General features: G+C 36.0%; 1 long non-coding RNA gene across 1 annotated transcript in view; it reads left to right on the top strand.

Moving 5' to 3' along the window:
• The first annotated feature begins 3 nt into the window (after positions 1-3).
• The window catches only part of LOC112476318, a 172,229-nt gene continuing 154,999 nt past the window's right edge, over positions 4-17,233 (top strand). Inside the window, exons 1-2 of the long non-coding RNA XR_003045022.1 lie at positions 4-34; positions 2,334-2,387. This is a non-coding gene — a long non-coding RNA (uncharacterized LOC112476318). The remainder of the gene's footprint in view (positions 35-2,333; positions 2,388-17,233) is intronic.

Genomic DNA, 17,233 nt, shown 5'->3' with positions numbered 1-17,233 from the left:
GCAGGATCGCGGCGGCCAGCGTCTCGGTTTATCGGTGAGAAAAGCACAGAACTGTATAGGCGAATACAACTGTTTTTTTTTGTTTGTTTTTCTTTTTCTGTTTTTAATTAGAAGCAATAGTTAAATTTCGAAAAATCAAGGGGAAGACTTAACTGGAAGGAAAATAATAACTAGAGCTAACTCTTCACTGGTGACTTTATGCTTTAAACCTCTCACACTTAATGCCAGAAGGGAACTTCGAGGTTTACTAAACCAAAGCCAGTCCTTTGAAATAGTTGGAAATAAAGGAAATCTGAGGCACATGGAACATTTACCCAATCGAACATCCACTAAGCCATAAAGCAAGCCCAACACATTCAGAACACTGAAACCATTCAGAGTATGTTCTCTGAACACAATAGAATGAAGCTAGAAATAAACAAGAAAACTAAGAATCCTCAAATGTCTGGAACTGAAACAAAACACTCCTAATATTTAATGGATTAATGAAATCACAATGGAAATGAGAAAAATCTGAACTGAGTGATAAAGACAACATACAAAACTTGGGGTGCAGCTAATACAGTGCTTAGAGGCAAAGTTATAGTTTTGTTTCTGGCTATGAATCATGATGCAATTGCTTATTTATAATAGCAACAGGGCAAAACGTTAGTTTTGCATCCATATATGTAGAACCCTTAGCCTGTTGTTTGGCATACAATAATCATCATGGTACGTATTTATTTGTTGTTATTATGTTAGTAATATCGAAGTTTGAGAGGCAATAAGTTCTGAGATTTGAAGCCATTCTAGAATTCTTGTTCAACCATTTACTAGCTGTGCAAGTACTTGTGCAAATACTTAACCTCATTGTATCACTTTTCTTATTTGTAAAATAGGGATAATAATGGTACTTTGTGTTGTGAGGATTAAATGAGTGAATCCATGTAATACTTTTAGAAAAGTGCCAGGCATATTGTTAGCACTCAATAAATGTTAACTATTACTAGAGTTCAAAGGAAGATATATTAATAGATAAAACTGGAAAGATAAATTGAGATATATCCTCAGTGGACTTAAATGTCATGTAAAGGAACTGAACATTTTTCTTTGAGCTATAGAACTAAACTAATATTTGAGCGCATTAAACTAATAATGTGTACCTAGTACATTACCTCTGCTGCAGCTTACTGTGTACAGGAATTCTCATTTCCTAGTGGAGGAAATTCATGCCTCAGAGTGCCTTTTGAGAGGCTCCGTCTGCGTGTATTCTTGCTGGGACCACATGTCATTTCTTTGTGGCCGCTGCTGATCCAAAAATGAATCAGTGGCCCATGAGATGTCCTGACACAAATGTCCATATAAGAGCGACAGTAATTAGCTTGAAAAATCAGTTTCTTTCTTGGGAATTTGACCTGGAGGTATGGAAAGAGAGCCTGTAGCCTGGTGTTTGACATGAGAGTAGCAAGGTGCCCAGAGATCATAAGAGACAGAGAAAGTAGCTGATTTTTGGTAATGGTGGGATACTAGAGTGAAGAACTAAGAATGGCAGCTGCTTTGATTGTCAACAATATACCCATGAAACCTGTTGCAAAATGACTTCTGGAATGATTGCAATAATTTATAACCCATTTCAGTTCTCTCCAGTTCATTTATGTGGTTTAATTTTTTAAATTAAGCACTCTTTAATACTAAGCACTAAAAAACCCTACTTATGAAATGAATGGATAAATATGAAAAGAGTGATAGCAGTAATCCTTGTCTGAATCCTAGAAAGCGAAAAAGTTCTATGAGTTAAAAAAAAGTGAAAGAGCTCTTCCATTCAGGTCTGTAAGACAGTGGAAGCATGAGCGACACTGCTTTGGGGTACCTCTAACAGATAACACAAATGGGAGTGGGCACAGTTCCCCACAGATAACCATGGCATTTTGGCACTTTGAGGGCTCTGGCTGTTTGGTCATGATCTTGACAGAAGACTTCAGCAGCATGCCTGGTAAAGGAATAACACCTGTAGGAGCTCCAGCACCTGGTGATAGGTAGGCGATCAACCGCGGCCTCTAGCAGGAGACTTCAGTGTCCTTCAATGATACATACAAAGGATAGCTGAACCATCCAGTAAGAGATAGTGGGGAAATGGCTGTGCCCCACGATGAACACTTGTGAGACACATCTTGGGTTTAAGAGACTCTTGTGCTGGTGGGGCGTGGGGAGGAAGTTCTAGAGGAGCTGAAAGTCCTGCATTCTCACGTGGGCCCAAGAGCCAAGAAACTGAATTTTTAATGTTGCTGTGAGTCATTCTGTATCTTACAGGTATATGCAGTTTGGGAAAACTTGGATTGTGCCTTGTTTTATAGGATAATTTTCAGTGAGCTGGAATGAGAGACTTGAGGGCTGCATGGAGCACTTAGGTGAGTGAGATATTTTTTCTTTTTCTTTTTCTCTCCCCTTCCCTTGCCTTCGCTTCCTTCCCTTCCTTCCCCTCCCCACCCCCTTCTTGTATACCTTTTTTGCATTTTTTACAACTCCAAACATGTTGGAGTGAGACTCACAGGTATTAGAATGGATACAACATAGAGGTTTACATTTATTGAGTTCCAACTATGTGCCACACATTTCCTAGACATAAGAAAACAAACACGAATACAACATCTTTTAGACAGTCATCTTTGCAAATTTCAGCAGCATTGACATTTTGGCTACTCCCTCCTTTCAACTCTCTTTTTGGACTTTTGGGACAACTCTCATCTGGATTTTTTTTTTTTACCTCTCTGGCCTGTCCATTTCAGGGGCCTTTGATAGCTGCTATTTCTCTACTTCACATTTAAACCAGGGTGTTTTTCTTGATTCTTTCTTCAGTTTTTTTAATATTCTATTTTTACTCTCTATATAATTTATGGCTTCAGTTACTATTTTTAAGCTGATGCCTCAGAAATCTATAGTTTCAGGCCAGATGTCCTTTCTGTATATCTGAATTCATAAGTAAAATTGGACATAGAAACCTGAAATGTTAAAAATGACCTCATTATCTTTCCTCCTAAATCTGTTTTTTATTTCTAAATCCCTATTCACTCAGTCTCTTAAGCCCTGGAGATATCTCATCTCTTGGCCCCATTTTATTAGCACCCTCCTTTCCTTTCTTCCCCATCACCTCAACCAGTTCCTCACCAATGATTTCAACTCTTCTGCCTAATTATGCTGATCTGAAAAAACAAATGTACAATAACAGTTACTTTAACTACACCTTCTTTAATTCTATACATTACACCCAAGTTGCTAAAGAAAATGACAAAATGGCATGGATTGGTAGGTAGCTCTACAGATTCAGTTTACAATTTCTATGGAACTTTCAATGCTACTTTGGATATTTTAAGTGTTTGCTGGATACCCTGTGTTCCCCACCTGCCACCTACATTAGCAGATCACCTCCTTCCTATTTTCAGAGAAAATAGAAATCAGAGAGTGGAATGTCTTTAACTTTCTGCTGCTAGGCCTCTGTCTCTAAGCTCACTCCAAATAAAGCTCCTTTCCTTTCCTCTGGCTCAGTCAAAATGACCACTTTAAACCTCCTGTTTAAATATAGCCTGCCACCTATTTTCTAGGTTATATTCCTTTTATTCTCCTCATGGATATTACTTCGTTAATTATCTTTCTCTTGATGTATCTCCAACATTCCCCTCTCTATTTTTCTTTCCCTTTGGCACACAAACATATTCAAGTCTTATTAATTTTAAAGCAAACACATAAAAAGAAAAGAGAAAACCTCTCTTTTTGCCCTACATCATTCTAAACTGTAATTCTCTCTCCTTCCATCCCCAGCCACACTTCTAGAAACAGTAGAAACAGTAGTGTACATTGTCTCCATTTCTTTTTTTTTAAAATTAATTTATTTTTTATTAAATTTATTGGGGTAACATTGCTTAATACAATTATATAATTTTCAGGTGTACATTATAATTTGACATCTCTGTATTCTATTGTGTCTCCATTTCTAACTTCTCTTGTTTCTTATCTCACTGCAATCTAACTTTTGTTCTATAGTTTAATGAAACTTCTTTTGTCAGTAATGCTAAACTCAGTGGACACTTTACAAAAAAAAAGCTTCATCACAAAATAAAAATACATACATGCATACAGACAGACAGACAGACAGACACACACACACACACACACACACACACACACACTAAACCATAACAAAAAAGTAGGACTTTGCCAACTACTCCAGTATCTCCTTCATGTTCTGTACCATAGTCTCACCCTTCTTCAAAAAGTAAGCAATGTCCAGACTTTTAATTATAAATGTCACCCCCTTGGGTTTCTTGATGGTTATTCAAGTGTTCATCCCTTGACATGGTAGTTTTAGTCTGCCCAGTTTTTAAAAACTCAGTGTATCTTTTAAGTACTTTTTTTAATGTAGAGATTCTCCTCTATTCCTTTCATTGCTTACAGTTTATCTGTGGAAGAACTCATAGAGTTTCATAGTCTGGATTCTGCTGTTTGTAGAATCATGATACAGCCCAATATGTCACTCTGTTCTGTATTTTCTGCAAATTGGCAATGGGATCCAGAGGCATAATAAGGCCCCTGTTTGATCTCTTTGGCAAGATAATAGGTGGTAAGGTGTTTTTTTCATCTGGAGGCACATAATGTCTGTTTTTTGTTCTTTCTTGATGTTGCAGCCATTGATATTCAATGCCAAGATCCATTAATTCATGGTGTTTGCAAAATACTGATAATAAATTCTATCATTTTGTTTCTAAATGTTAACTGGAATAATTTTCATAAGTATATATTGCCTCAACTACTATTTGGTTATCTAGTGGTACAGTTCATATAAGAAAAGCAAGATAAATGCTTGATTCTTTCATTTTATTTATCTAGGTTTTAACATAGATTTGATTCCCTGTTGTCTTCATGAGGTAACTAATTCAATTAAAAAATTACTTAGAACTCATGAATTTAAAGATATTTGATCATTTTTAATTTAGTGTAGTTCTTGTCTTCTTTGGTGCTCAAATTCTTTCATCTTCCATCAGTGGGAGACTCTTCAAGTTGGCCTCTGAGTTCTTCTGACATGATCTTAGTAGTCTCTCATAGCTTTTTTTCTGTCTGGTGTGTCCTGGCTCATGTGCATTTACTGCTCCAGATTTGTAATCAATCATTTCCTCAAAAAACTTTTGTGGTGGGATGAACTATAGCCTTCAAAAACATATGTCCAAATCCTAACTGGTACCTCTGAATGTGACTTTATCTGGATATGTAATTAGGTTTAAGATTTCCAGATCATTCTGGATTTTGGTGAGCTCTAAATTGAATGACTGGTGGTGTCTTTATAAAAGAAAGCAGAGGAAGATTGGAGACATGCAAGCACAGAAGAAGGCCATGCAAAGACAGAGGTAGAGATTGGAGGTGTGTTACCACAAGCCATAGAACCCCTGGAGCCACAGTAAGCTAAAAGAGACAAAGAAGGATTCTCCCTCAAAACCTTCAGCGTGAGAGTGGCCTACCCTACAGACTTAGAATTTCTGACTCTCAGAACCCCAAGAGAATAAATTCCTATTGTTTTAAGCCACCAAACTTGTGGCAGCAGTAGGTAAATAATACAGATTGGGTTTCCGCAAGAGGGGTGCTGATATAACAAAAGCTAAGAATGTGGATGGGGCTTTGGAATTGGGTGATGGAGAGAGGCTAGAAGAATTCTGACGTTATATGATAGGAAAAGCCTAAATTTCCTTAAGGAAGTGCTCAGTGGAAATATGGATGTTAGTGGCAATTCTGACGAGATCTCAGAAGGAAGTAAAGGGCGGTGTAGTATAGAAAGCTTCTGTCATCTTAGAGAATGTATATATATTGTCATGAACAGAATATTAGTAGAAATGTGAATGTTAAAGTTTCTTTTGCTGAAGTCTCAGAAGGAAATGAGGAATGTTATTAGAAACTAGAGGAAAGGCAATCCTTGTTATGAAGTGTGAGAAAACATCACACTTCATAAGGTTGTATGGTGCCCCCCACCAATATATGCCCTCCCAGAACCTGCGAATGTGACCTTTTTTGGAAAAAGTCTTTGGCAATGCAATTAAGTTAAAGATTTCAAGATGAATTCAGCCTGGATTGGGTTAGGTCCTAAATCTAATGACATGTGTCCTCATAAGAGACAGAAGAGAATAAGGCTGAAAAACACACAGAGAAGACCATGTGAAGATGGGGCAGAGATAAAAGTTATGCTGCCAGAAACCAAGGAGCACCTGAAGGCACCAGAAACTTGGAAGAGACAAAGAATTATTCTCCCCTAGTTTCAGAGGGAGCATGATCCTGCTGATACTTTGATTACAGATGTCTGGCCTCCAGAACTGTGAGAGAATAAATATTTGTTGTTTTTTAAGCCTCCAAGTTTGTGGTAATTTGTTACAGCTGCCCTAGGAATCTAGTATGACTCTGGTTTTCTTTAATGCAAAATAATATTTCAAAACCACAATCTGGGTGCTAGGTATACTCATTGAATTATTTGTATTTAAAGATTAGATACCATATGAGTTCACAGTGATTTTCCAATTAAATTTCATCCTATGGGGTTTTCACTGAGAATCTTGGTTATCAAGGATGCATGGATGATCAAATTATAAGATCACATTACTTATTCCTTTTATCTCACATTATACATGCGATATTAAATTGCAACTGGTATTACCACCACCAATTATGATTACTGAAAACAGTTATTTTTTTTGCATATCCTATGCCCATTCTCTCCTTTCTCCCCTTTTGTTTTTATAGTTGTACTGTATCTCCACTATTAGATCATATAGCCATTATATACTATACTCTTTCTCTGAACCTCATTTAGTTCTACAAATGGCTATATATTTAATATTACTAGTCCTTATGGTAATGACTTTTAGCTGTCTCTTGCTTGTTCTTTATGAAATTTTAGCTGTCTCTTGGTTGTTCTTTATGAAATTCCTTGGAAAAGGCTGGTGGGAACAATACTCTCTGGGTTCTTATATGTTGATAAAAGTTTGTTTCCGTCCTTCCTACTTAAAAGTTAATGTCTTTGACTTAAGTGTTCATTATGTGAGTGTCTTAAATATGTTAATAACTTTAAATTACTTTATTTTTCAATTATAATTGACATACAATAATATATTAGTTTCAGGCATACAACATAGTTATTAGAAATTTATAAAACTTACAAAGTGAACACTCTGATAAGTCTAGTACCCATCTGATACCATATATATTTATTACAATATTATAGACTATATTCCCTATTTTGTACTTTACATCCCTGTGTTAATACATTTTCAATAACAAAGCATTGTTGTAGAGTCTGATGATAATCTAATTTTCTTTTTCTTATAAATCATATGCTCTTTATATGCTGGGAAGATTTTTTTTAAGATTTAAAGTTCGTTAGTTTTATTAGAATTCTTAACATTTGATTGTTCTAGATTCATAGTCTCAGGTACATAGTTGCTCTTTCAAAGGGTAAGTAGTGGCTCCTGAGAGATCTGATTTGAGATATCACTAATCAATAATTATATTGATTAGTGATATTTTCTCTGGGCTGGTGAGCAGCTTCCCAGTTCTGCCCATTCAGAATCATGCCCAAATTCTTCTGTCATCTTCCCTTTTCACATTCAACCAATCACCATATACTGTTGGATTCTGTCTTTGTTAAATTTCTCAAATCCAGTTCTTTCTTCATTCCTATTGTCACTGCTGTAGCTTAAATCATTAGTGTATTTTACTAGCTCCTTCTGATCCCCAACATCAACTCACAATCTGATGCCCTTTAAAACTTAAATCATATTTATTTTTGCGAACAAACAGACACAGAGACAGACAAACCTGTAATCCTTAGCTATACTTGATAGGATATTCTTCAAGCCCTTTAAAATAATATACCTTCAGGACCTAGCCTTACCTTCGGATTGAGATGAGTCTTCTCTCTTTCACTTCCCTGACACACTATGCCCATGACAAACCAAACGACTCATGGTTTTCTGCATGCACCACAGTATTTCCAATCTCCTTGCCTTTGCACCTGCTGCGCCCTCCCCCTCTCCCCTTTCCTCTCCTCTCCTTGCCAGGATAACTCATACTAATTCCTCAAGTCTCTGCTGCAGCATTACTTTTTTCTGGGCAACTTTCTGTTTCCCCTTATCCCAGCTATAGATTCAGTGCTTTTCCTCTTTGTCCCTTTGGCATCTATGCAAACTGTAGAATTGAAGTTACCACACTAGACTGGAATTACCTTCTTTTTTGTAGTAGGCACTTAATGTCTTTTAAAGTGTCTTTATTCTGTTTGTAATTCCAGTGCCTTAGGTGTTAAGTACCTTTTTTTTTTAAACTTTCAATTTTGAGGTCGTTGTAGACTCACATGCACCTGTAAGAAATAATAGAGAGAGATCATTGTTCCCTTTACCCAGTTTCCCCCAATGATAACATTTTGCAAAAACTATAGTACAATATCAAAACTATGATATTGACACTGTTATGTTCAACATACAGAATATTTCTATTATGACAAGGATCACTCTTGTTGTCCTTTTATAGCCATACCCACTTCATTTTTACTTCTACTCCTTAACCCCTGACAACCACTAATCTATTCTTCATTTATAGAACTTAGTTATATAAAAAATATTATATAAATTGAATCATACACTGCATAACCTCTTGGAATTGGCTTTTTTCATTCAGTATAATTCCTTGAAAATTCATCCAAGATGTTGCATATATGGGTTCATTCCTTTTTGTTGATGAATAATATTCCATAGTATGGATGCACCACCATTTGTTTAACCAGTTACCTGTTGAGGACATCTACGTTATTTCCAGTTCTGGGCTATTACAAATGTAGCTGCTGTGAACACTAGTGTACAGATTTTGTGTAAACATAATTTTTCATTTCTTCGAGATAAATGCCCCAAAATGCAATTGTTGGGTCATCATACTATGGTAATTGTGATGCAGAACAGGGTGAATCTCCCCGAGTAGAGACTCAAGGCCTGCATCGAGAGAGGAAGGGTTCCTGATCGCACGGAGGAAAGAATTTAAGTGCATACCAGAGTTGGAGTCAAAGGAAAGTTTATTAGAGAAGGGATAACGTTCCACAAATGGAGACATAGCCTCCTCTCAAAGAGAATGAGAAAGGAGGGACTGCGAGAGACTGAGAGGGATAATGAGTGGGGAGAGAGAGGAAGAGGGAGAGGAGGAGGGGAGTGGGAGAGGCCCAGAGAGAGACACAGAGACAGAGAGAGAAACAGAGCACAACTTTTCAGGAAGTTCATTTTATATATCATTCTTAATTTCTATGAATTACAGTTTAAAGACTTCGTTTACCTATTTTCCTTTGATGGTATGGGTTTGTACCGTGAAAAGCATGGGTATGCAACAGTGAAAGGCATGCTAGCAATCCCCAGCCTTTGTTCTATAGGTTCCATATTGTCTGGCCACAGGAAATGAATGGTTGGGTTTATTTTGTGTAGGGTATGACTTAAAGAGTCTCCTTTCCCTTCATGGTATGGGTAAGTGGTTTGTCAGTAAACTCAGAAGGAATCTTTCTTTGTTCTGTAGATTTCCTCATGGTCTGGCCTTAGAGCTGATCAGTGAGTTGCCTGGCTCTGAATATAGCTTGATTTAACGTTTAGTTCTCATGTCTCTTCTCTACATTAATTGCATGCTCGATTTTATATAGAACCTCAAACTAGTTTATAATTGATTTTTAATGAATAAAGGGATGACAAATAGTGTTAACATCTAAATCTTTAGAGTGAATATTAGGATCAAACATCTATTTTTACTCATTGCACAACCAATCATTTTAGCCACAGAATGATATTCTAAATAGACTGAAACATACTACAGAGAAGAAATCAATAAAGCTTAAATGTGATAAGCTTCTTCATTACTCTAGGAGTCAGGATTTTTTTTTTAGCCTAAACTGTATTTTTAGCAGTAGTGAGGTCTGATTTCTCACAATCATACAGATACTTCATTATAATGTCTAATCTCCAAATGGCTACACTTTGAAAATTATACTTAAAAGCCCCCACATATGAGAAACGTAATTTGTTAATCGCTAATGTACATTAAATATATAACCACAAGTCCTTTCAAAATGTTTTTCTATTTTTATGGTGTTCTGTTATGACATTCCGTTTTAAGGTTCTCCATCAGAGTGCATGCCTTGGTAGCACTGTCATACTTCAATACCAAGCCTATCTTTTCATTTGAGATTTACATCCAGTACTTAGAATGAGAATCTTCAGGTATCATGGAAGGAGCATGTGCTCTATACCCAGACAGACATGAAGATGAATCTGACCAATATCACTTAATGGCAAGTTACAGAATCTTTCTTGGCCCTGATAGTCTCATCTGCCAGATGAGAATCATTGTAAACAACCTACATGACTTGATAGGGCTATTGAGAGGATCAAATAAACAAAGTGTCTGCCATAGAAAAGGCATCAATAATGTTCAGTTCTTTTCTCCTGTAGCATTTTAAATTTCCTGAGGAATAAGTTTCTGAGGGTTATTTATATATTTTGGTTATGTTTGTAGGAGGTTATTACAAATCACTCTTTGTTCAGGAGATTTGAAAGAGAAAGTAAAAAACTAATCAGATCCAAGGAAATATTCAAAGGAATTTGGGGCAGTCTACCAATGGGCCTTCTTAAGATCATATATATAAATATATATGATATACATATATACATATATGATATGTGTACATGATATATATCATATAACACACATATTACATATAATATATACATATGAACTTATGTCCCATTGAAAATGTTGACATCTTGAGACACAAACCCTGTCTTCTCATTTTTTGACTTCTTATTTCTTAGTAATGCAAGTACATTTACTACAGTTCAGTTCAAATAAGGAAGAAATCGTGTATCTAAATTTGTATTTCTTAAGAACACTAACATATTTTTTAGAAATTAAATGCTCTCAGGAACAGTATCACCACCAAGGCCCAGAATTCTAAACACCAACTTGCAGAATGGCTAATAGCACAGGTCAGTAACTACTTAAGAGGGAGAGACTCTTACAACAAACAGGAATAGCAGGTTATTAATCATCTTGTATTTGATTTTAAGTTATACAATCAAGAAGAGAAGTGGTAGCTTTATCACCTGGCTATTTACTGTGCAAAGTTTAGGAAAATATGCAGAATAGACAAAAAATGCAAGTTGACATAATTTTGCATTTTTTAGTGAAAGTTTTAGATTACTTTAGAAAGCCTCTTTATGGCAGAGAGAAGAATGAGAATAAACTTAATTTATCAGGAATTTAAAGGACCTACTTTGTAGTGAAAGATGTTTAGGTATATGTTCTTCAGCTCTTTTGGGGCTAATCAGGAAATAGGTTTAAACAGTGGCATTAAACCAAAAAATCAAAGTTGGCTGTGTTCTCTGGAAGACCATGTACCACATGAGTGAAGTAGGGCTGCACCACAAGGCCCTGCCTAACTCAGAATATTGTCTTCATCAGTTTAACACAAAGTCCCAAATGCTATTGTGTTTTGAGAAAGACCCCATTAAAATGTGTTTAAACTGTCTTGGAGATGTGATCCATTAACAACTGGCATGGAATAGTTTAGCAGATTAGCTAATTGCTACCTAGATTGTAACCGAAAAAGTGAAGCACAGGCAGTTAGTTTTGTTGGGAGTGAGGAAGATTATGAGAAGTTCCTAGCATAAACTATTTATAAAGAATGAATGAGGACCTGGAAAAGAAGGTGGTAGACAGTGAAGAAAAGGAAGCCGAAGGACCCTGAAGTCTTGCAGGATCAGCAGGCTGTTTACTCTCCAAGGACAGGAAATATATTTGGTTCATCACTGAACACAGCTAAATGACACAGTGCCTGGAACACAGTAGGTACACAACAGATGCTTATTGAACAGATGAGGAATGCATGTTCTAAAATGGGAAGTGGTGTCCATTCTGAAATGAGAGATAGAAGAGCTCCTCATACTGAATTTACATACTGAACTGAGTTTGCTGAAGATTGTACAGCCATGGTGGATGTGGGAGGTTGTGGAATTTCCTTCTATGAAGTCTTTAAAAACAAGATAGTTTCTCATCAGTTTGGAAGGGTTCCTATGAAAAACAGAACAATTATCTGAATCATTGAATAGCTCTGGCACCTTTTTTCCTTGGGCCTTTTTTGTTTTTGTTTTTTAATTTCAAGATATTCAGTGTAAAAGCATATAATGCCACTGTCACCATCATGCAAGCAAAAATAGCCATTTGTTGAGAGTTTATTATATGGCAAGGCAACTTTTGAATGTGCACTGACAAATTGATTTTTAGCGTTCTGGTAGATTCTACCATGTAATGACACAGAATTCCTGCAGATGTCGTTCTTTTCCTGCAGAATGTTACCCCTCGAGACATTCACTGGAGCCTTACATTAAGCTAGGGCTGACAAACGAGTGATTTTAAAGTTGGTTTGCTAAGGTTAAAAAAAATATCAATTTATCATCTATATCTGAATTGAAGTTCCTAAATATAAATTAGCCTGGCCATTCGAAGTTAAATTTTAAAAGTTTTTTTTTTTTAATAGAAAACCTGATGATTAAGTTCACAGACTGAATGGTTTTGCAGCTTTATTTTTAGCATAAAAGAATACAATTTGTTATCCTGTTTCCTCAGGAAAACTGAAATAAATAATATTTTTTGAAATATTCTTTTCAAAAGAATATTTTTTGAAAATGGATGAAAAGTTCCATTTCCTGTGCTTCATTTTAAACCACTATCTCATTTCTGATTTATTTTTTTTCTTTCAGAGATGGGAGGGTGACTATGAGCTCAGGAAAATTACTATCTGGTCAGATTTGTCTGGTCTTGTGTAGAGGCACAGGTTCATTGGTCTTACCTCCACCTGGGTCTCACCTTTTCTTCCCAGTGTGTGGTGATAGCTGATGCTGAGAGTACAGCTTTTCAGAAACTTGCAGACACAGGATAGAAGAGTAAAGAATTAACAACATGCCCAGAATTAGCAATTTCTTTATTCCTATCCTATGATATTTACAAAAATGCTTTCTAGGCCTACATCAATTTCTTGATGCTTCTGGGTAAATGCACAAAACAATTTTAGCTCCGTAGCTCTGTATGTAGCTATGGTGGGTGAGTCAGTATGTCACATTCGATGACAGCATCTCATTTTCTGGTAACTTGAAACATTTAGTGTTTCAGATCTCAGAGCCCTGGAACTTTTACCTCTTTTATGAGAACCCTCGTTACAGCTCTAAATAATGTAGTCTGTTGATCATCTACATCTGAATTAAGGAGGTATTTGTTGAGGGGAAAAAAAATGTGGTATCTTAGACCTACCTCTTTTCCAACTGCAGAACCACACTCTTGGGAGAATTTACAAGAAACCATATTGACTTTTTCCCTTACTAATGTTTGAGAGCTACTGAAAAACAGTGCTTTCAGGAGCTAGCACTTCCCTGAGCACAAATTGGAAGTCTTGATTTGGGCCGTAGGCTCCAGCTACTATCCCTTTTCACTTGGGGATACCTTCTGTGCTCTCCCACATTTTTTATTCTTTTTTTTCTTTTTAGGCGAGACAACCCTTGGGTTGACCTCACAGATTACAAGGACCTTGACAGCTTACAATCCCTTATTTTTTAATTTTTTTATGCCTACTGCACCTGGTTTTCCTAGGTAGTCTCCCATCCAAGTACTAACCAGGCCCGACCCTGCTTAGCTTCCAAGATCAGACAGATTGGGCTTGTAGCATGGCTGTAGACCATTTTTTCTTCTCAATTGAAGTTTTCCCCCATAGCCTTTAGTTACTAAAGATGATCTGAGAATCTCCAGAATTTAATAAAGCCCCCACTGCTAGCTTCAGGGAACCCTAAATTCTAGTATATTTCTTTTAAATTAAACATAGAACAGTAAGGACCTGCTTACCTTTGCACCCCACTAACCTCCATCCCATTTGTCAAGAAGTATTCCTGGCCTTCCCCTTTATCTTCTGTTGTTTACCTAGCAAGAAATGATTTTTTAAGAACTGATTCAGTATCTTTCCCAGAGACAAATCCCTCAAATCCTCTAGGAAGAGGTGGTTGACCAGTCACAGAGCACAGAGCACTTATTGCTCTAATTTGTTTGTTTCCTATCAGCCTCTTGGAAGTAGTTTTCATCTTTGTATCCTGGCATTGAGCCTAGTGCATAGGACATAGTAAATACTCAATAAATATGTGTTGACTCACTAAAAGATTTACAAAAATTTCAACTTCCACCTCTGTTTTTGTAAATCATATAAACCAAATATTAATAAGTAAGCTCCTTAAGGATAAGGCCTATCTACTATCATGAAAGAATGAACCCATGAACGAAAATGTCCATCTTTTACTTCTGTTTCCATATACCAATTTGAGACACTAAGTTATGTGGAACACTAAGGGTAGCGGCCATATCTCATTTATGTCCACCTGTTGGCACAGTATCTAGTACATTATGTCACTTGCTAAGTGTTTGCTGAAATAATCCAAGAAACTGCATGAATTATTCTACATGACCTCATGTAGTACAGCAAGAAAAGACAGCCTCACTTTTACATATACGCCTGGGATTTCTCCCGAACAGATCGATAAAGGACTTGTCCTGGGTGCTGCACTATTTAGAGGTGAATGCAAGACTAGAATCCAGGGCTTCCCATGTCTAGAGGAGCCATTTAGCAGAAGAAAAGAGAGATGGGCTGCTTTCTTGGGTCACTGGCTGGGGAGCCTCCCTGTGAGGGCGGGCCATAGATAGTTTTCACTTTCCAGAGACAAGCATTTGATACACATATGTTATCTTACCCCAAGTAGTTTTGCTTGCCCATCCTCTAGCTGTAGCCTAGGGGAAGATTTTAGGAGATTTTGTAAAGATTAAAGCCCATTGTATGATATTTTTACTGTGTGCTTTACTCTATCACTGATGGGAAAAAAACCAAACATCTATTTGAGCAGGCTGTAATACAACATATAGTCGATAGGGGGCAATGCTGGAATACAATATACATGAAAGAAGCTGAATCCCACAAGAGAGGACTTAGACAAATTTAAGGGATCCTTTTGGAGTCGGTTTGTAAAACCTTGTTGCTATAACAGCAACCACTATCAGCACCAGCACCAGCACCAATATTAATGACCATCTATTTCATCGCTGGTGAGTGGCAGTGTTGATTTTTTTTTGAGCCCAGTTCTACCAATTTTCAGGTCAATATGTTTTCTATTACACTATAATATGATTTCTTTTAATAGGGTTATTTTGTTTGTTAAAAAGTTACGTATTTTTCCTGATTATAAGAATAGTAGTAAATTATCCTTATAAAAATCCAAACTTAGAGACATGGATGTTTAAGAAAGTAAAAGTTCCCTTTAACCTAACCTCTCATATACAAATAATGTTAACAGTTTAGTATATATGCTTATATCTTTTCCTATTTGTAAACTATATATCTTTAATAGAGATAGAAACATATCACGGATACTTTTTCCATTTAAAGCTATTTATGCAGAGCGGACCTGGACTTGCTCAGGGATTAATATGTTATCTAATTTTCTGCACGCCTTTTTTGGGCTGCTATATGGGAGTTACTTTTAAATATTAGTCCTGTAGCTCTTAACGACTGTTTTTTCCAATTCTGTTCCAGATTAACATTATTGTGATTTTAGCCCTTTAATTTGTAACACATGGTGTGATTCAAACCACTGAGTCTTAGCATCTGTCAATGATAAGATCATTCCTTTTAGTGATGTAAAGATGGTTGCCAATAATATGGCAGAATTTGGCTTTTCATTGTTATGTTATTAATGACTGCAAAAAAGAATGGCGAGTGATATGTTTTTTTGTTTCTACTTAAGCTTCACCAGTTTCTTGGTCTCTTTTAAATTTTCACACACAAAATTCACAAAACCCTATCTAGGGTTTTACAAATGACAAATGTTTACATTTCTTTATACTTCTTTATATTTCCAAAGCAAAACTAATTTTTTTTATCCCCAAAGTTTGTGTTCTAAATCATTTAGGACTAATAGCTGACATTACTCTCTCAAACCTTGAAATGTGTGCTGCCATCATAATGATAGAACAGGGCAGTCAGAGGTAAGTAGTAGATGGGACCACAGTGAGGCCACTGATATGCTTAGTGGAGCTCACATTAGCACAAGGACAGTGATGTGTCTTCTTGGATACTGTCCCTGAGGCTGCTGATTTAAAGGTCTGGTTGTTTCTTTTCAGCTCTTTCTCTGACTCTATTTAGAACTATTTATTTTTCATTTCATGTTATTTAACTCCAATTTATGTATATATTTTCTGATATAATTTATCTTTCAATTTACATATAGATATATACTATATGAATATAGTAACATTGTTATATATACAGTTCACTCTTGAACAACATAGATTTAAACTTCAAGGGTCCACTTATATATGTGAACCTTTTCCAATAAATACTGTAAATGTATTTTCCTTATAATTTTCTCAGTAACATTTTCTTTTCTCTGGATTACTTTATTATAAGAATATAGTATATAATACCTATAACATACAAAATATTTGTTAATCAACTGTTTATATTATTGGTAAAGCTTCTGGTCAACAGTAGGCTATTAGTGGTTAAGTTTTTGGGGAGTCAAAAGTTATATGTGGATTTTTGACTGCCTGGGGAATTAGTACTCCAGCCCCTATGTTGTTCAAAGTCAACTGTATTATACATACACACACTATATTGGTACTGTAGTACTCATTTATAATTTATAAATAAGAAATTGGTATTGGGTGTATGTGGTCAAGTTTTTTTCTTGATAATAGTGTACAATAAAAAATATTTGAGACTATTGTACAAGATATGAATTTCTTGAAAACAGGGATCATTTCTTTCCTACTTGATATTCCTAATTGCTTAGCACAATGTCTGGACTTAATAGGTTGTTAATTAGTATTGTTGGCCGGCTGGCTGGCTTGCTGGATAGATGGATAAATTAATAAATCATGTGATTATATTTCTCCTTATGAGAAGATTATTTTATATTACCATTCAGTAACTACTTCAGCATACTAAGGACTCATCTGGATGATCAAACAACTAGACTGCGGTAACTGATCTAGATGCTGTGTTTGGACATATTAAAAACTGATTCAGCTTGCCACATTTTTCCAACAATCCACCAGATTGATGGATTACCACAAAATAAATGGTGAATATGATTGAGAAATTTTATGTAACTCT

The sequence above is a fragment of the Pteropus alecto genome, unplaced genomic scaffold, assembly GCF_000325575.1.
Source record: "Pteropus alecto unplaced genomic scaffold, ASM32557v1 scaffold161, whole genome shotgun sequence".
NCBI lineage: Eukaryota > Metazoa > Chordata > Mammalia > Chiroptera > Pteropodidae > Pteropus > Pteropus alecto.
The sequence above is the reverse complement of the archived record's forward strand: the minus strand, read 5'-3'. Positions and strand labels throughout refer to the sequence as shown.